Below are 21,369 nucleotides of genomic sequence, written 5' to 3' on the forward strand. Positions count from 1 at the left end.
TTTGAGTGGCTTAGAATGAAAACCCAAAGCAGCTCCATGGAAGCCAAGGTTTACTGGCTCTTTTGGTGCTGTCCTTGGTGCTGATTCAGCTCCTGCTTAGCGTCTCTCTGTTTAAGGCTTCTGTTGAGTTCTGTGCCCTGTCATTAAACTATTTTTTGGCATTTACCATGACAGATTTTCCTGACTCTGAGCTTTCATTTCAAACATTTTTGCTAGCCATCCTTGACTGGATTAAAGTCTAGCTGTCATTTACCACAGAAGAGATTTGGAACTAATTTAAGTGTAATGGCAAGACATTATGGTGAATATATTGCTAAAAATCCCAATTGCTGAATACAGAACCTTGGTATAAATGAATACTGGAGCATATAAGAATCACCTGTGGCTATGTAACAACAATTAGATGTCTGGGCCACAACCTCAGGGTTGGGACTAAGGGAGATATGGTTTTAAAAGCTCAAGGGATAATTTTGATGTGCACTGGTTAAGAAGTAATGCCTTGGGGCAGGCCCTGTGGCTGAGTGGTTAAGTTCGTGCACTCCACTTCAGCAGTCCAGGGTTTTCTGGTTCAGATCCTAGGTGTAGACCTGTGCACTACTCGTTAAGCTATGCTGTGGCAGCATCCCATATAGAGGAGCTAGAATGATTTGCAACTAGGAAATACAACTATGTTCTGGGGCTTTGGGGAAAAAAAGAAAGAGAGGAAAATTTGCAACAGATGTTAGCTCAGGGCCAATCTTCCTTACCTCAAAAAAAGAAAAAAAAGAAAGAAAGAATGTTTTAATAATTACTGACTGGTGACTATGGGTCAAACTTTCCTGGAATTTGACATTTGTCTATTCAGTGGCAGAATCCTTTTTCTAGGTAAATATGAGGTTCACCTGGGAGTTTTTCAGCAAAGAGATGCATACACACTGTTTCTTTTCTTCTCTTTTCTAGTGTTTGTTTTTGATGAGCAGTTTGACAGATAAGTGGATTTGGTTTGTGCTGTTGGGTTGTTAGAGATAAGGAGCACTGAAAACAGCTGAAAGATATCTGCTAATACAGAGCAGGACAATTATCTCTACATAGCCTCTAGCTTCCCTTACCTCTCAGGCAAGAACCTGCCTATCATGTTATTTTTGGAAGCAAAATTTCAACAGTGTTCATAAAATTAAATCTTATATCATTATATACTAGGTCACACAGCCTTGTCATTAATAAGTATAACAAACATCAGTGCCTTGTAAATCCAGAACTTAAATCTCAAATCCCAAAGCTCTTTTCGTTTGGTGCAGAGTAATGAAACTGGGATGTATCCTTGACTGCTTTGGAGATAGGAAATGGCTTGAACCTTTTCAAATTCATTCACTGGAACCTCTGTTAAACTGTTTAAATAGTTACAGACATAGTAGGAAGCTAAACTTCTTTCAAAATATCTCAGATTATCGCCATACAACCTGAACAGACCTATTTGCTGTTTTACGAAGAGCTACAGCTGCAGCTACATTGAATTTAACAAGGTATCTCTTCCTAGGAACATCAGCCCCAGTAACTGGTGCTAACTGAAAGCAGAAGAGAGGAAGTGCTATTAACAATGTGACTCTGAACGACTAAGTCAGGCTGGAAAACATACTAGAGCTATGCACAGTGTCCAGATTCTGAAATTCCATTACTTCTCAGTTTCAGCAATACAGGACTATGGTATTACCTCTGCTTTTGAAAAGTCATCTAAAAATAATCTCCTCACATTTCAAACACATGAGCTCTAACTATGGCATTGCCTCAGGTACCTGAAGGTGTAGAGGAATTGAATCGTGTCAGTTATTATAAATTCTTCCAGGCTGTTAGAGAAGATGTTTTTGTCTCACTACGTTTCACCTCCTCCACTCTTGCCTGTGTTTAAACTCATGCAAACATAAAGTGCTAGCTCTGTTTGCTTGTTGGCATTTCTAGCCATTCGCTGCATAAAGGATGCCAAACTAGAACTTAGGAAAAGCCTGTTATCTGGTGCAACACTTTCCAAGATGGATTCAATGTGTAACAAATAAATGAGGACTACCTAGGTACAAAACTGGTATTTTGGCATGATCTTATCAAATTACTTGTTTTGTTTGCTTTTTCTATAGAGACCATGATTTCAGAATGGTTGTATAAGAGACGTGTAGCTTTATCATTCAGTGGGGTCTTGTAAATATGCCATATGTTATTGGACTAAAAACCTGTAATTCAATAGCTAAGTGACCTAAGTAATATTTTTCCTATCCCCTTTCCTCCAGGAAAGTTAAAGGGGAAGAAATAAAGGGCCATACTGAAATGCAATCCTTTTTCCTTTCTTTTACCTGAATCTGGTAAGTTGCTCAGAACATTTCTATTTAGTTCTTTTTGAAATCCGTTTCTTTTAATCCAAACCAGCTGTTTTCTCTGAAGAGCAGCCTGGAAAAGAAATGTTGTTTGGATAATCCTTTCCCAAGCCTGTACATTCTTGGGGTTAGAGCTGACTAAACCCATGAATGATTTATACTCTGTTTATTCCAAGAGCTTTATAGTTTCCCATTAGTCTCCTCCCCAGATCCCATAGGGTTTCCCAAGCAGCAGCACACTCACTGAGCACACAGCTAATTTAACCACATTTGGACTAATGGACATTTTTTAGACAGGAAAGTTTTTGTTAAACTCGTCTCAGTTTTAGATAAAACTGGGGAGAAAAGTCCAAAGTCCACAGTAGAGTATACTATGTATTGCTTATTTTTCTGTTACAGTTAAATGCTCTAATTGCTTCTTTCAGAGTAAATGAAATTCCGTAATTATAAATAATTGTTTCTCTAGAGCAGTACTAAATCAAACCATCATTTGGGGATACATATGGGCAGTAGCACCTAATAAAACATATTTCTTAATATTATTGCTAAATCAAAGTCAGAGTGAAATCTCTAGAGGATTCAGGCCTCAGGAAGATACATGATATTAGTGGATGGTTTAGAAAGAAGGAAGAATGGATGGAATTTTTTCTTGTATGGATGTCTACATGAAATTCACTAATGAAAATTCCTTCAATCATGCAGCAAAATCAACATCTATATGACCCTCAAAATTTTTGTTTAAGTAGGTAGTATATTCCATATGACTTCTGTAGCTTATGGTAATTTTGCATGTAGAAAATTATGATATACTTCAAATTCAACTTAGATAAGTTACGCATGACAAGCTATCTAAAATTAATCAAACCCTACACTTTCTTGCCTGACAGGGGCCCTTCTTCAATATCTTGTGTCTGACCTGCACTTTTGATTCTGAAGTAATGATTCATGTGGGGAAAGAAGAACAGCAAAGTCATGCCCATAACTTCTAGATCTTGGAAAATATGTATGTATCAAAGAACAAATTACTAGCGTGTTTTCCAGTTAAATCAAACACTGGACAGCTAGAGTTATTAAAAATGTAATAAAGTTTTTATAACAAGCAATAAATACAAATCTCTGGTAGGACTTATTGAAGAAGACAGTTCTTCATCTCCTATGTTTGGTTTATTTCTTGCTCATCTGTCTTCTCCCTGCAATTACTTGTTGGAGATGCTTTTGTTTGTCTTCAGAATGGTTGACGGTAATTCTGTCAGAGGCTCACTGCTATGTGAGAAGTCACTGGCTGAGGCTTTATATTGTAGAGTAGGTTGGAGGGAGATTTTAAAGCTTTTGTGGGTAGTTATGAAACCTTCCACTGATTTAATAAAATATAGTAAGTATGCAACTACACATGCCTGCTCTTCATGAGCTTAAGGCTTCATTCAGTTATCCATTCACCTATCCATCCATCCATCTATCATCCGTACATCCATGCATCCATTCTTAGTGTGTGAGGCATAGTAAATGCTAGGAAAATACTATGAAAAAGTGATAGGAATTGGGGAAAATAGGAAATTGTTTCTGACGACCCCTGTACTTGAGTGCATGCTAACTTTATAACTCCTATTGGCAGTAGCAAAATGGTCTATCTGCACGTATACTTTCCATCTTCAATTCCTATCTTAAAAGATATTATTCCAGAAAAGCCTTGGCATAGATCCGCATGCATAAATTGCATCCTGAGGCAAGGGAAGAAGAGTATACAAAAGAAACGTGCCATTTCTGCTCTAATACAGCAAGCCCTGTTTAGATCCAGACACTCAATGACTTTTCTCACTCAGGGTAGAGCATGTTTTGACACTAAGTTGAAGTTGTAGAAGGTGCTTGCAGAAAACCCCTCCAGAGCTCTATAAAATGTCACAAAAACGTAAAACATACATCTTTTAAAAAATTTGAGACACTCTTGTAGTAAATAAATCTAAAAATTAAGTTAAAACTTCATAAATTTTGGGGCCGGCCCCGTGGCCGAGTGGTTAAGTTCTCACACTCTGCTTCAGCAGCCCTGGGTTTCACGAGTTCGGATCCTGGGTGTAGACATAGCACAGCTCATCAGGCCATGCTGAGGTGGCATCCCACATAGCACAACCAGAGGCACTCACAACTGGAATATACAACTGTGTACTGGGGGGCTTTGGGGAAAAGAAGAAGAAGAAGGAAAAAAAATCATAAATTTTTGGACTAAAGCTAGAAGGGTAAGTTTGCATATTTTTAATATATTGGTACATTTAATCTCAGAATAGTTTCTTGCCCAAGGATATCCAATTTTCATGCCCAATTTTGTTGTTGTTGATACAGGAAACGTGTATGTCTTGGTTAGGGATTACTTGATTTCAAAGATAAACCCACTGAAGCAATGTTGAAAAAAATTGAAAGTATATTGCAGAGCTACAAGGGAATCATAGAATCCAAGGGGCAGACATTTGACCCAGTAAACAGAAAGTAGTCAGCACCTAAGCTAGTTACTCTTTTTCTGTCTTTTCTCTTCTGGCGTCCCATGATCTCTAGTCTCATTCCAGACATCTGCTCTCACTTTCTCTCTTTCTCTAGACTGACTTTCTCTCATTTGCTATATACTTGGAATGCAAAAGACAACCCTGTCTTTTACTTGTCTTCTTAGCTTCAGCACTTCTGATCAACTGACCTGTGTCCCTGTACACCAATTTCAAATTCCTAGTCGAGATACTCTGATTGACTTAGTTTAACTGATTGATTGGCTCTCTTGAATCAGATACTATCCTAGCTCTAGTATTTAGCGATGGAGCATTTTTCCTAGGATTTTTCTGTAATCCACACATTCATTTCTCACTAGAATATCCCAAAGGAAAGTAAATTTTCTAAAAGATTTTATTTTTTTCCTTTTTCTCCCAAAAGCCCCCAGTACATAGTTGTATATTCTTAGTTGTGGGTCCTTCTAGTTGTGGCATGTGGGACACTGCCTCAGCGTGATTTGATGAGCAGAGCCATCTCCACATCCAGGATTCGAACCAACGAAACACTGGGCCGCCTGAAGTGGAGCACGCGAACTTAACCACTCAGCCACGGGGCCAGCCCCAAAGGAAAGTAATTTTAGAGTTCCATTTCTTTCTTTGAACTTATTCTTTTTATAAACAGTAACTTTTAATTTTATGTAAATATTTTTCCTCTCTGGATTTATGCAAAGTAATATGTTCCAAATGAAAAGAAAGATTAAATTTTTTAAAATAAAGTCTGCCAAGTCAATGCTAATGCATTACTTTGAGCAAGTTTTTTTCTGTGCTGAAATGAAGCTTTTGGTTATTATCTACCACCTCATCATTTATCCCATGAATATCTTTAATGATGAATTATAACGTAATGCATTCAGCTGAATGTATTTTTGTCTAAAGATTTTCTCTTTTAATTGTTTTAATTAGCTTTAATTAATTGGCTGTTATTAATTTTAAACTTTTGAGCTTTTAAGCTTTCAAATGATATCTGGTTTATCGAAACCAGTAAAGTGGTCAAGGAGGAGTTTGAAGAAATAATTATTCCATTGCATACAGATTACGTTTATAAATTATCTGCTATCTACTCTTTTATCCTATTACTGGATTTATTAATTTCCATTTCCCTAGTTTCTTTCAATTTCAATTCAGCCTCCACACTTTAGCTAAAGCTATTTTAAAATAAATATCTGCTTATGACATTCTTTCTCTCTCTCAAAAAAAAAATCAGCTATTTTGTGTGTATGAAAAAGCCCAATAACCTTCTTAGTCTGGCACCAATATCCTTAAAGACTATTCCTGAACTAATCTTCTAACTTTCTCTCCTATTGTTTCTATTCCTCAAGTCTATAATACAACCAGGCTATGATTTCCCAAGCAGTACATGTTATTTTATACTCCACCTGAGATACACTTCCTTCTGACCTAACCCATCTGGTGAACACCCTCCCCACCACCTCTATTTCCTCTCACTCTACCCTCCACACTTACCTGTCAGAACCTAGCTAAGATGTCAATTCTTTGAGAAGTTTTTCCTGATTCACTCAGGCAGAGTTACACATCTCCCAATTAAAGTGACAATAATTATGTATCATACTTAGTTGGTTATATGCTTGGGACCCCCTCTAAATTATAATCTACCTTGAGGGCAGTGACCTGGTTGGAAGCACTTCATCTCCCGCATCTAGCACAGGATGCATATGTGCTCAATAAATGTTAACCCAAATGTGTGTATAAATGAGTATAATCAATGAATGAATGACTCTATTACAAATCACTTAGTGAGCTTTGTCAGGTCATGTGGATTTTTTGCAGGGTTCTGATTTGTAATGGGTAAACTGGTTAGTATTCTCTTCTTACTGCTATTCCTACAATATGGCCCTTTATGTATTGATATTTTCCTAGTAAAGTTATTGGGATAAGCTTTTCAATTTCTTTGTTACTTTCCCATTTAATTATTTGGTTTGTTGTTTTGGTTTCTTTACCATAATTGAAAAGAGACTGAGTTCTTTTAGTTCAACTATGTTCCATAATATGGTATTGGCGTTAATAGAATAGCACAATTTTATACTTTCCTACGTATTTTTGATTCTTAAGAATTCAGAAGTAGTTTTCTTTTTTTTTTTTCCTTTGAGGAAGACTATCCCTGAGCTGCCATCTGCCTCCAATCCTCCTCTTTTTGCTGAGGAAGACTGGCCCTGAGCTAACATCCCTGCCCATCTTCCTCTACTTTATATGTGGGACGCCTACCACAGCATGACTTGCCAAGTGGTGCCATGTCTGCACCTGGGATCTGAACCGGTGAACCGTGGGCCACCAAAGTGGAACATGCGCACTTAACTGCTGCACCACCAGGCTGGCTCCTTCTTTTTTAAATTTACTTATTTCAAAAATTAAGAGTCCTTAGATTTATTTTAATGTTGAATCCTAGGTTGATTTCTTGGTTATTTAAATATAGAGTACAACTCACCACATTCTCAAAATCATCAAATTTATCCTATGAAAATTTATCCTATATGTCTTCATTTTAGTCCATTCTCAAACAGCTTTGGGTGATGTAAGTTGGCAGCCTTTGCAATGCTTCAAGTCATAATATATTTCAGTATTAATGTCAGTCATGCAGCCAGTTGGATAGTTTTGTGATGTGCAAAGCTTATCATAATGGTCCAATGACCTAACTGGTTCATTCATTTCAGCAAGTGACTATTGTTTCAGATGGTGTTATTTCAAAATATCATCACAAAGTCATCCACAACATCTCTGATTAGATTCAAGGATAACTATGAAACATTTATAATCTTACATACATTTTATCAGTTTCCAACCCCTTTTTATTCGGCTTTAGTTTTCACAGGGATCTGCTAATCTTGACTAATTGAACTTTTAAAATATTGAAGGAGTTGTTCACATAGTCTCTTCCTGCCCTGACTGAATTTCTGTGCCAGCATTTTAATGACAAAAATTATGCACCATTCTCCATTCTAGGGAGTGTAAGCAAAGATGGTTGGTTATAAGAGGTCAATTCTGACCTCAGATAATTTACAAGTTAGTTGGGGAAATGGAACACCACCAAATAGTCATGATATCCTTATAAGAGGGGATAAAACAATGGCTCATGAAACATGGAGAAAGAAAAAAGAGTTATTCTAGTTACGAGAAATAGAGTAGTCTTCATAGCATAGGTGGAAGACAGGAACTATATTTATTAAACCCTTACTATGTGCTTGTCATGGAGAAAACACTCTACATAAATTGATGCATTCATTCTTCACAACAATCCTGTGAGGTAAGAATTATTCAGAGAAGTCAAGCAATCCATTCTAGATCACACAATGTAGAAGATAGAACTGGATTTAAATTCACATCCATGTAATTTCCAAACCTCCAAAACCGTGGAGGACAGACTTCAAAGAAGGGGCAGGATTTCAACTGGCAAAGATTGCAAAGGGAGAGAAGAGATGTTGACATGTTCATATGTGTTCCTAATTATCTAGAGGCTTTAGTCTCCCTTGACTTTCTTGGAAGCAGAATGACATAGAAACTAAGAGCATGAAATTTGGAGTAATATCATCTAAATTCAAATTTTGCTTTCACTACAGACTAATATTTAAATTCAAGGAAAGTTACTTAAGTAGTTTAGAGCCTCAAGTTCCACATGGGAAAAATGACACTAGAGTTGTGATGAAGATTAAATGAAATGTTAGCACAGTGCTTGGAAAACAGCATTTTTTCAACTAGTTATTATTATTAGCATTATTATTAAGCTCTAGGCACAGGCTTGAAAACTTTAAGTAGAGTGATGAGAGCTACACAGTCATGAAAATGTGATTGAACCTTGATTTCCTTTGACCTGCTTTTCATCCATGACCTATTTGCTCAGAAAAGACACAATTCATTGAAATATAATGTCATTTATAATTCACTTGCAAGAAACAATTGGTTCAGTGGGTTTGTCTTCTCTTCTAAATAAGCAAAATAGAAAAATGAAATGAGGGAAATCTAGAAAACCTGCTTAGTCCCATTGTCACTTGAGTCTTCTTGCTACACATCAGCTGTTAATACAAAACAGTGGAAATGGCTGTAGAATATTTTTTTTTCAACTTTTTTGATGAATAATGGACAAATACAGTTGTATATATTTAAAGTGTACAACATAATGACTATATACATAATATATGTGCACACATAATGTGGAATGATTTACAAGATCAAGATAATTAATGCATACTTCACCTCACATAATTAACTCTTTCTTTTTGTAGTGAGAACATTTAAGATCTACTCTCTGCAATTTTTAAATATTAACTATAATCACCATACTATGCATTAGAATGTTTGAACCCTGTGGCATACATCTCTCCATTTCTCCCTCCCTCTAGCCCCTGGGAACTACCATTCTATTCTCTGTTTCTAGAAATTAGCTCTTTTTTAAGCTTACATATATAATGGATACCATACGGTATTTGTATTTCTATGTCTGGTTTACTTCACTTTGCATAATGCCTTCCAGCTTCATCCACATTATCACAAATGGCAAGATTTTCTTCTTTTTATGGCTGAATAATATTCCATTGTATATACATATACCACATTTTACCCATTCATCCATCAAAGGGCACTTAGGTTCTTTCCATATCTTGGCTATTGTGAATAATGCTGCAATGAACATAGAGTATGTTTTTGAAGAGCTTAAGCACATAGTCTCTCAGTCATAAAGCAAGAAAAAAGGCAAAAATCTACTCTTGACAGATTTCATCTATATTCTAGTATATATATAGACACGTGATTAAAAGAGCAAATGTGCCAAAAGAATTTTCTGTAGAGGAGACACTTGATGGGAATCAGTATATATATTTTTAGTTAGTCACACATTAAGGCCAGCTTAATTTTTGGTGCAATTAAATTGCAAAATTCTTTTATTGCCATGAACTGCAATTTTTCCTTCCACTTCTTTTTTGCCTATAAAACTTTTATAAGAAGCATATTGGACAGCTTGTCAAGATGATGGCATAGTCAGACTCTGAACTCACCTCCTCCCATGAACACAACCAGGTCACAGCTATTTTTGGAAAAATTACCCTGGAGAGAAAAGTGAGAACTGGATAAAAAGAACCCCCACAACAAGGGACAGTCCTGACTGAGGTGGAAGAGGCAGAAAGTCCTTCTGGAGAGAAAAAAAATGAACTTTGTGAGCAGCAGAGCTTCACAGCCAGCCGGGTGGGAGCCATGCTAAGGTTTACAGCCCTCCCTGGATAAGTGGGGACCTGAGTGGGGGCCTGTTACCATTATAAGCATCCTTCAGACTCAGCACAACTGAGATGAGTATCCTCCTATCTGGCTTCACTGGCTATGAACTGCAGAGGGGAAAAGCCCCAGAAACACTGTCAGACAAATCCAAAAAAACCTGGCTCTTCAAGGGCCCATGCACAAATTCACCTGTCTAAGAGAGCAACCTAAAATCACCATAAAGAAGGCTGCACAGTCCTTTGATGAAGAGACTCACCTGGTAGGCTCTAGGTGCATCTCAGTGAGAGGTGAGACCTCTTCAGAGACTGAGACATTGGTGGTGGCCATTGTTGTGACCTAGTATAGGCATGCTGACACATGCTGGCAAGTGCCATTGAAGCTCTCCTCCTGGCATGTTAGCCCAGGGGTCTGCAACATCCACTAGAGCACAGATTTAATCCAGTTCAGCCAGGGCAGGCAGCCTGCCCTAGGGATTGGCCCCACCCAACAACAAGCCCTCAGGCTACTTGTCAGCCTGCATAGACTGGGTGCCTTGTTCCTCTACAGGCAGGCAAGTGTGCCCACCTGTGGGGCAGGGACTGTGCGAGGACCAAGTGAACTGTGGGGGGCATTGGCGGAGAGATGGGGGCCAAAACAGTGGGGTGACTGGATATGCTCCAGGGGGTCAGGAAGTGTGCACAGGCCTGTACTGTGTTGACAGTGTGTGTGTACCTGTGAGGGGTGGGGCTTATCAGCAGCAGAAGACCTGTGCTTCACAAACAGCCACAAAGGATGTCAGTCCCATCTACCAAAGCCTGAAACAATTGGGTGCTCCTGTGTCTAGAGCCAGCCCCACTCAGCTGCAATCCTAAGAGAGCTGAAAACAGCCTTGCAGGCCTGAGACCTACAGCAACTGTAAGCCCCTAAGCCTAGAACCAGATATGTTGGGTACCTACTCCATTAACAGGAAAAATGCAACAAGAGTGTGTTATTAGACCTTGTAGCCAATGGTGCTGGGGCTTCCCAAACCAGATTTACAAACAGCCAGCCAGTGAGAGAAAGACTAGACTACCCGAGTACCTGCAAGAAAAGCAACCCTGCCACAGCAGAAGGACACAAGTAGGTCACTCCTGGATCATTTGGATTGGTTACAAGAGACAAGGGCACTACATAATGATAAAGGGAACAACCCAACAAGAAGATGTAACACTTGTCAATATCTATGCACCCAACATAGGAGCACCTAAATATATAAAGCAATTATTAAGAGACATAAAAGGAGAAATAGACAGTAACACAATAATAGTAGGGGACTTTAACACTCCACTCACACCAATGGATGGATTATCCAAACAGAAGGTCAATAAGGAAACATTGGCCTTACATAATGACACATTAGATCAGATGGACTTAGTAGTTATGTACAGAGCATTCCATCCCCAAATCACAGAATATACATTCTTTTCAAGTGCACACAGGACATTCACCTGGATTGATCAAATATTAGGCCACAAAGTAAGTCTCAATAAATTTAAGAAGATTGAAATAATACCAAGCATCTTTTCTGACCACAAAGGTATGAAACAAGAAATCAACTACAGGAAGAAAATCAGAAAAGCTGCAAAAATGTGGTGATTAAACAAAATGCTACTGAACAACAATTGGGTCAATGAAGAAATGAAAGGAGAAATAAAAAATTACCTGGAGACAAATGAAAATGAAAATATGGTATTTCAAAGTCTATGGGATATAGCAAAAGAGTTTCTAAGAGGGAACTTTATAGCAATTCAGGCCTACCTCAACAAACAAGAAAAATTCCAAATAAGCAATCTAACAGTGCACCTAAAGGAACTGGAAAAAGAAGAACAAACAAAGCCCCAGTTCAGAAGAAGGAAGGAAATAATAAAAATCAGAGCAAAAATAAAGGAAATAGAGAAGAAAAAAACAACAGAAAAAATTAATAAAACCAAGCTCTGGTTCTTTGAAAAGATAAACAAAATTGACAAACCTTTAGCTAGACTCACCAAGAAAAAAGAGAGAAACCTCAAATAAATAAATCAGAAATGGAAGAGGAGAAATTACAACATATAACTCAGAAATACAAAAGATTATAAGAGAATACTATGAAAAGCTATACACCAACAAATTGGATAATTGAGAAGAATTGAATAAATCTTAGAATCACACAACCTTCCAAAACTGGATCAAGAAGTAGAGAATTTGAACAGACCAACTGCTAATAAGGAGATTGCAACAATAATCATAAACCTCCTGAAAAATAAAATTCCAGGACCAGATGGCTTCCCTGGTGAATTCTACCAAACATTCAAAGAAGATTTAACACCTATCTTTCCCAAACTCTTCCAAAAGATTGAAGAGGAAGGAAGGCTTCCTAACACATTCTACAAAGCCAACATTATCTGGATACCAAAACCAGACAAGGCAACACAAAAAGAGAACATGACAGGCCTATGTCACGGATGAACATCGATGCAAAAATCCTCGACAAAATACTAGCAAATCAAATACAACAATACATTAAAAAGATCATATATCATGATCAAGTGGGATTTATTCCAGGGACCCAGGGATAGTTCAACATCCACAAATCAATCAACGTGATACACCACATTAACAAAAGGAAGAATAAAAATCACAGGATCATCTCAATAGATGCAGAGAAAGCATTTGACAAGATATAGGATCCATTTATAATAAAAACTCTAAATAAAACGTGTATAGAAGGAAAGTACCTGAACATAATAAAGGCCATATATGACAAACCCACAGCAAATATCACTCTCAATGGAGAAAAACTGAAAGCTATCTCTCTAAGAACAGGAACCAGACAAGGATGCCCACTGTCACCACTCTTATTTAACATAATATTGGAAGTCCTAGCCAGAGCAATCAGGCAAGAAAAAGAAATAAAAGGGATCTGCATTGAAAAAGAAGAAGTGAAACTGTCACTCTTTGCAGATGACATGATTTTATATATAGAAAACCCTAAAGAATCCACTAAAAAACTTTTAGAAATAATAAAGGAATATAGTCAAGTCACAGGATACAAAATCAACATACAAAACTCAGTTGTGTTTCTATACACTAATAACGAAGTAGCAGAAAGAGAAATTTAGAATACAATCCCATTTACAGCTGCAACAAAAAGAATAAAGTACCTAGGAATCAACATAACCAAAGAGGTGAAAGATCTGTACACTGAAAACTATAAAACATTGTTGAAAGAAATTGAAGAAGACACAAAGAAATGGAAAGATATTCCGTGCTCTTGGATTGGAAGAATTAACATGGTTAAGATGTCCATACTTCCTAAAGCAATCTATAGGTTCAATGCAATCCCTATCAAAGTTCCAACAACATTTTTCACAGAAATAGAACAAAGAATCCTAAAATTTATATGGAACAATAAAAGAAAAGACCCTGAATAAGCAAACGAATCCTGAGGAAAAAGAACAAAGCTGGAGGTATCACACTCCCTGATTTCAAAATATACTACAAAGCTATAGTAATCAAAACAGCATGGCACTGGCACCAAAACAGACACAAACATCAATGGAACAGAATCGAGAGCCCAGAAATAAACCCATACATTTATGGACAGCTAATTTTCTACAAGGGAACCAAGAGCCTACAATGGAGAAAGGAGAGTCTCTTCAATAAGTGGTGTTGGGAAAACTGGACTGCCACATGCAAAAGAATGAAAGTAGATCATTATCTTACACCATGCACAAAAATCAACTCAAAATGGATTAAAGACATGAATGTAAGACCTGAACCCATGAAAATTCTAGAAAAAACATAGGCAGTATGCTTTTTGATATCGGTCTGAGCAGCATATTTTCAAGTCCCATGTCTGACCGGGCAAGGGAAACAAAAGAAAAAATGAACAAATGGGACTACATCAAACTAAAAAGCTTCTGCACAGAAAAGGAAACCATCAACGAAACGAAAAGACAACCTAACAACTGGGAGAAGATATTTGCAAACCATATATCAGTTAAGGGGTTAATACCCAAAATATACAGAGAACACATACATCTCAACAACAAAAAGCCAACAACCTAATTAAAAAAATGGGCAAAAGATCTGAACAGAGATTTTTCCAAAGAAGATATGAGGATGGCCAACAGGCATATGAAAAATGTTCAACATCATTAGCTATCAGGGAAATGCAAATCAAAACTACAAAGACGTATCACCTCACTCTGGTCAGAATGGCTATAATTGAGACAGGAAACAACAAGTGTTGGAGAGGATGTGGAGAGAAGGGAACCCTCGTACACTGCTTGCGGGAGTGCAAACTGGTGCAGCCACTATGGAAAGCAGTATGGAGTTTCCTCAGAAAATGAGGAATAGGTCTACCACATGATCCAGCTATTCCACTGCTGGGTATTTATCCAAAGAACATGGAAACACGAATGCCGAAAGCCACATGCACCCCTATGTTCATCACAGCATTATTCACAATAGCCAAGACTTGGAAGCAACATGGGTGCCTATCAAGGGAGGAATGGATAAAGAAGATGTGGTATGTGTACACAATGGAATACTACTCAACCATAAGAAATGACGAAATCTGGTCATTTGTGACAACATGGATGGACCTTGAGGGTATTATGATAGGGGAAATAAGTCAGACAGAGAAAGCCAAATACCATGTGATCTCACTCATAAGTAGAAGATAAAAACAATAACAAACACAAAGCAACAGAGATTGGATTGTTGGCTACCAGAAGGGAAGGGGAGAGGGAGGAGGGCAAAAGGGGTGAGTAGGCTCACACATGCGGTGATGGATTATAATTAGTCTTTGAGTGGTGAACACGATGTAATCTACACAGAATTTGAAATATATTACAATGTACACCTGAAAGTTATATAGTGTTATAATCCAATGTTACTGCAATAAAAAACTTAAAAAAGAAGCATATTACCCAATGTCATAGATCATGCCTTCATAATATCCTGAGTTAATGCAAATAACCTGAATAGCTCAATCCACTCTCAAACATTTAGCTGTATGTGTGTGTGTACATATATACATATACGTATTTTGGATATTCTCAAATTGATTCTTTGGACTTTAGGGGCTTCTAATCAAGAAGCTTTAACTGAGGCTGCTCTTCTAGGCATTTTGCCTTAATTACCCACTCTCTGTATAAATCATAGCTTTCTGCCTGTCATTTTTTCAAGGCCCTGCTGTGAATCCAGGTGACTATGTGGATATGTTGGAAAGCAGAGTGACAGAACACACCTGAGCTTCCATTTTGCTCAAGGCAGTGATTATTAATGTGAGAAATCTGGAGTGATGTGAAGTGGCTAGAGCTTCAGCAGAATTTATTGCTTACAGCTTTGGGGGTCCCCTGGCCTTTACCAGCTGTTCCACACCTGGACATGGAGAACAGAAACATCCCTCTTCAATTTATCTTTCCTGGACTTGTTGCTTATGGGACTCAGATGCCAGGTGACAGGGCTGGGAAGCAGCAGTGAGTGTCTCCACCTGCACAGCCCTGAATTCCCCCAAAGAGCCATTGTTTTGACTCTGGTGCAGACGCTGGCTTTTAACAGTGTGTAAGCTTTCAGGCTAGGGGGAGAGCAAACTTACATAAGCTCATTTTTTTAGGGTATGATTGTCGGTCTAATCTTGGACAAATTTATTAAGTGAGTTGGAGACTGAAGTTTCCTGAAGGGTTTAAGGGCTCTGTCTTCCATGGGACATGAGTGCAGTAAGCAGTTCTCTTCTGAAGGCCTTTTGTTGGATTTCTGCAACTCCAGATCAGTTTCCTATGCCCTCAAATGCTGTGAGCTGCATAAAGGTAATGACTATTGTAGTCCCAAAATTATTCTATTGACTGGCACATATTAAGCACTAAAAAAAGATTGTTCACTGAATGAATGAAATAATGAGTAAATGAACACAATATCACCTTTCTGAGACCTAAGAGGCACTGTAGTTCAGTGGTTAAGAACATAGGATTTGGAAGGAAAGGACCCAGCTTCTAATCACTTCTGCCACTTATTAGCTACATGAGCTAAGGCAGATCCCTTAAACTCCCTAAGTCTCAGTTTCTTCATCTGTAAAGTGAGGATAATAATAACTACCTCATATAGCTGTTTTGAGGATTAGATGAGACAATGTATGAATAGCAGGGTAGATTTCATCTCCCTCCCTACCTGATGCCTGACATTTACCTAGGCTAAAACTAATCAAAGTAGTGAAAGAGATCCCTTTTTCATAGCAGGATACAGGAGATGTGCCAGTTGGAGGCTAATATTGGCAGTATTAAATGTCTGATATTTTTTAATATAATAAACCAGTGACCAGCCTATATTGAGGACTCTTCTACCTCTCCTTTTCCACTCTCAGGATCTGGAGCCCCATTCAGAGGGGAAGCTCATAGAAATGAATGACCACAATGTTTAGGATCCCCAAGACAGTCCCAGTTGCTTTTAAGAGCCCTTCAAGTAATAACTATGTGGTTAAGATTCTTCCTTTCTTGGTTTCAAGACTGTGATCTAAAATTTTTTTACAAAGTGTTAAAACTTAAAGGACAATCATGCAGTTTCTTTGTAATGCAAAAATAATGCAATGTTAGAAATGAAGAAGATTTGACTTTTTGCAACGTAATTATAAAGAAGTGGAAGACTGCCCTGAAGCTTGGCTGCTCTTGCAAACATTTGACCTTTGCCCAAATAGCCCTACAAAGGGAAGAGCCCAGGGAAGCTGAGGTGACTTGACACAAACTCCAGTCTCTGTCCTTCTTGTTACACCTGCTGGTACCTGCTGGGAGAATTTTGTTCCTCCCTCCCTGGAGGAGGTGTATGCAGCACTTCTCAGAAACAAAAAGGGACTGGGATAATGTCTACTCACCTCCTCTTGGTATCAGTGGTCCTCCTGAAAACCTGTACTCTTCCTTGAGGTATGAATCCTCTCCTCTCCTGCCTGCTGGGTCTAGGGAAGGTGGTAGGTAGCATTCAGGCTATCATTTATTTTAGTTTTTTAAAATGGATTGTGTTCTCTGAGAAATGACCGGTATGCTTAGATAGAATATAACCATTCTCAGGAAGTTAATCTTCAACTAGAGTATTACAATGACTGATAACTTGTACAGGAAGCTGAGTCTAAGAAGACATGACACCCATTGGTATGTGGAGGGAGGAAGAAGAGAGGAATGTAGTAAAGCAGTCTGATAGACTCCAAATGAAGAGAAGAAAGAGATGGTCCAAGGCGGGGGTTCTGTTTGACAAAGAAAACATGTAAAGAAACCATTCTCAATTTTTTTACCACTGTGTATTCTACCTGGTTGGAATATGCCACTCAAACTCCTGCAAAGCTGACATTTTGTGTAATATTTCTTCTTCCTCCATCTCCTTTCTTTTCTCTATTGATCCCTCTCCATCTCAATACGTGTACATACAAACACACACAGTCAAAACACAACCATATATAAAAAGTGTATGTAATCAATGGTGACTGTTTCAACAGGAGACTTTGAGTCCTCAGGCAGTGAACTTTGCTAGTGCTAACAGCCTCAACTTGCTTCCTAGCTAAGCAACGGGATGCTTGACACAAGCTAAGTTCATTAAGGAATAACTTTTCTGGACGGCTTAGCCAGCTGGAAAGCTTTTTGTCCTGATAATTGATTTTAAGCACCGTTGCTTCTTACTGGCAACACAATTACTCCCTGCTGAAACATGTGAAAAGAAAATCACACATCTAATCTGTTGTATTCAGGGTACTGGTTCTCCTTACTTCAACTGTGAATATGTAGCCTGTAACGGAATCGTGTAAGAGGTTGGGGGATGTGACCTGGAGTCTTCTCCATATACTCAGTTGTCTAACACTCTTTTTTAATCTAGCAAAATGATGACTTAGGCATGGCATCAATAATACATTTCTTAGATTTAGTTTCTGTGGCATTAGTATGGCACATTTTATGCTGCTTTACCATGGATACGTACAGACTTGGCTAAAATTTAGCTTCTCTTGTAGATAAGCCATGAAGTCATCTACCTCCCTTCCATTACTGAAATCAATATTTAAATTCACTATGTCTTTTCATTCTTAGCATTACCATGTTTTGCATTTAACAGCAACTTCCTGGTGATACAATGATTTCTCCTGAAGCAAGATGAAAATCTGTAAGAACACAGACAGATCCTTTGGATACCTCAAATCCCATAGGAAAAGCTGTGAGTTCTCCCTGAGTGAATAGGTTCAGCTTTATCATCCTCTCCTTTTCCTTCCTTTTAGAAAATGGTGAAACTAGAGAAAGATAATCAACCACATCTGAAAACATTTTCTAATTCAAATTAAAATAAGGATAAAATTATTTCAGTATTTTATTAATTCATTGAATTAGGAATGAAATAGGCTTATCTTAGACTTACGGAAACTGCTTCTCTACAGAATGCCTGTTTCAGCACTCTGCAAGCTTCTTGGTTATTAAAAGCATGGTTTCAGAAAATATCCATCTTCTGTGGGAATGAGGTTGGTCTCTGTACTGAGAATTGGACCTTGAGTATGTCAAAGCTTAACCTCACTGTGCTTTAGTGAGATCAATCAAAAAAGTCGGCCTGAGTGATAGAACTCACTATCCAAATAAAAAGCACCTCAGACTAAAAGATGTGTTTTCCTTTGTGCCCATCTTAAAAATAACTTTGAGATTGATATTTTGCACTAATCCAAAGTAAAACCAAATGCACTATGTATTCCTTTTTGGAATGAAAAGATCAGGATGGAACCATGGTAATGGAAGCCATCTCAAATAGCTTGTACGCAGAGAGGCTGCTAAGTTTACTGAAAAAATACTACACTAGGAGCAAGAAGACCAGATTCTGTACCCCCTCCCCCATGATTAGACTCCTTTCTCGTGTGATGATAGAAATCCCTCTTCTACCACTCTATGGGGTGGGAAGTCCCACGAAGGCTGGGTTCATGTCCGTGTGTGCTCACCTTGGCATTCCAACCTTCAATACCTAGCACTGTGCCTGTACAGAGTAGATGCTCAATGAATGTTTATTAACTGAATAAATAAATCAAAGTAGAGAGTTGCACAAAGATCAAGCTTCTTTTCCTCTAGCTTTACTTCTAAGATGTCAGGCAAGATCTCTTCTTGCCTGAAGTCACACTTCTTTCAGCTCTCTGTGGTTTGCTCCAGCTATTTTTATTTTAAGGATACCCTTTTTCCCTTCCTCTTTGTGAATCAAAATGCTAGTCATCCCCTATGATTTGACTCAAGCTTCAATTCTTCCATGAAGGCCCACCCCCAACTCTATTAGTCAAGTATGACCTCTTTCATTTATACATTTTATTGCACTTTCAATTAGAACAACGTGTGATTTACTTGTATTTTAATTTTTTCTAACCCAACTAGATTGAAAGTTTTTAGTGCTCATCTGTTGATTTTTGTTTGTTTGTTTTTAATCCTCTTCAGCATACATAGCAACTTGAAGATGCTAGGACACATTTTAAGTGCTTGAACAATAAGCTTTTGTTGATTAGTCTTTGATATACTTACAAAACTTTGTTTATTCATTAATTCTTGCCTCTATTCTTCTAGAATACAAGCACAATAAAGGCTGTGACTTTGTCTTATTGTATCTTCAGGATTGAGAAAAATATTTGCCACATTAGTAGGTGCTCAATAAGTAAATATTGGTCAAATTAATTATTGAGAATTTCAACATGGCCCCAGTTCCTACAGAGTTTACTGTCCAGTTGGGGGATAGAGACAAGTGGTAAGTGGCATAGTGGAAGTGGAATGCTTAGTGCCTCAAGTACTAAGACTCACAGAGGTGGATTGAGATGAGTTGCAGGTCAGTGAGAGGTTATTCAATATCTAGGTCACTTGAACATATGGGACGTGTAGTAATTAAAAAGACTTTGGAGTTGGCTGACTTTTGTTAACTGCTTTTGAAGACTTGAAAAAGAAAATGACATGTTCAGGTCAACCAACTATCAACTCAATGAACTCTGTGAAAGCCAGAGGGATTTGATGCCAATGTTTAAGAAAACACTTATCTTCTGCAGTTGCAGAAAAAATTTTGCTGAAAAGCCATCCCAGAATCTAATTGTTAGCTGCAAAGGAGATTGAGTGTACAACCACAACAGGTCTCTTATGTCAAAGCTAGCGTCATAATAGGAAAGGAGTGAGACCTTGAGACCTAAGATGAGGACAGTTGGGTCAACAAACCTTAAAATCCTGGATTTCCCTGGGTCAAAAGAAAGTCTTCTCCCTCTTGCTAAAGCAGACCCTGCAAAGACCTCACCAGACACAGACGCCTTACATGATGATGCTTAGCCTTTTCACGATCCACCTTGACTACCCATCATTACCTCCTGATAACCAGGGTTACATAAATGGAAAAGATGATAAGAAAAACAATCTGGGAAGAAAAGACAGAATCTGAAAAATGATCAAGTTTTGGACCCTTCACCTTTTTCTGATTCAGTATTGGCGATGGTTTCTCATATTGTATGACTAGTAATGAACTCAATTACAGCAAAACAATAAAGCATGAGGTGAAGGCTCTCATATTTAATGTCAGATCTTTATATTATGTTTATGTATATATGTGTGTTTATATATACAATACGTATATCTATATACCTATATCCATATGTGTATATACGGTTTCTTTTAATTTATTCAATGGGTCTGATACTAGCTGGATGAACAAAAGCTCATAGCTCATCCCATGAATCTGTTTTCAAAAAAAGCAATACTCTCTATCTCACAAAATATTAGACTCATTCATTCTATTTCCTGGACATTTCATTTACTGTCATATTCTTCCTTGAAAAACTTTAAGTTGCTTTTACTTAAAGTTTGTATTCTACATGGGGAACACTGGCAATTCCATAGCTGTCTTTTTAAAAATAACAGTTATTTTATCAAGAAATTCATGAGAAATAATATTAAAATTGTTCACATTTCTATTAACAAGGAATGATTTTGAATTTAGTTGTATGAACTCAATATAGATAGCCCATTTCTTAGTACTTAGGACTTGCATTCTAGATCTCTGCAGGAGTGTAGGGTTGATAAAGATGGTCTCTTCATATATCACCTAACAAAATCAAATAAGTGAATAGGAATTATACTTAACTCTGTGTTTTTACTTGTATCTGAATGATTCAAAACTGCTTGTCCCTTAATAAGCATTGTTTTCCTGGGCCATTAGCATATCTTGTCATGAACTAGGAGTAGTCTCAGTATATCCCTACTATTTAATTACTATCATAATGAATGACTTAAGCTAAAGTATTCCAAGACCCA

This window comes from Equus quagga, chromosome 16 (assembly GCF_021613505.1).
Source record: "Equus quagga isolate Etosha38 chromosome 16, UCLA_HA_Equagga_1.0, whole genome shotgun sequence".
In the NCBI taxonomy this organism is placed as follows: domain Eukaryota; kingdom Metazoa; phylum Chordata; class Mammalia; order Perissodactyla; family Equidae; genus Equus; species Equus quagga.